The sequence below is a fragment of the Penaeus monodon genome, chromosome 32, assembly GCF_015228065.2.
Source record: "Penaeus monodon isolate SGIC_2016 chromosome 32, NSTDA_Pmon_1, whole genome shotgun sequence".
NCBI classification, from domain to species: Eukaryota; Metazoa; Arthropoda; class Malacostraca; order Decapoda; family Penaeidae; genus Penaeus; species Penaeus monodon.
The window spans coordinates 24,909,571-24,910,011 of NC_051417.1; positions in this window are offsets into that span (position 1 = coordinate 24,909,571).

Sequence of the window (441 nt, forward strand, 5' to 3'; positions counted from 1 at the left end):
GTTTCTTTAAAACAGAGTATTGTATTAACCTTCGTAATGGAAAGTAAATGTAATACGCACATAGTATATTTCTCTCATCATGGTCCAAAAATGGGGAGAGTAAATCATTAAGCGATTTTATCTTGCGCTGCACTCAATTCCTTAAAAATACAATCCTTCAAATAAGTTTTTTAGAATTAATAATTTTCAAAAAGTGCAATTTCTGATGGCTATAAAAAACCTGGTTGCACACATGCATGATGTGGATGTATGTACGTATAACAGCTAGAAAATATCTTCAATTTTAGGCAAAGAAACCAAAAAATGTAAATCCCATTTACACGTTTTTATTAAATACGATACAGATTAACGTATCATCTCCAGAATTCTGACCAGCTGTGACCAGGAGGCATTTAGTGCTCACTGGAACTGAAGCTGAGCTTCGAGGCGATCCTGCTCCTC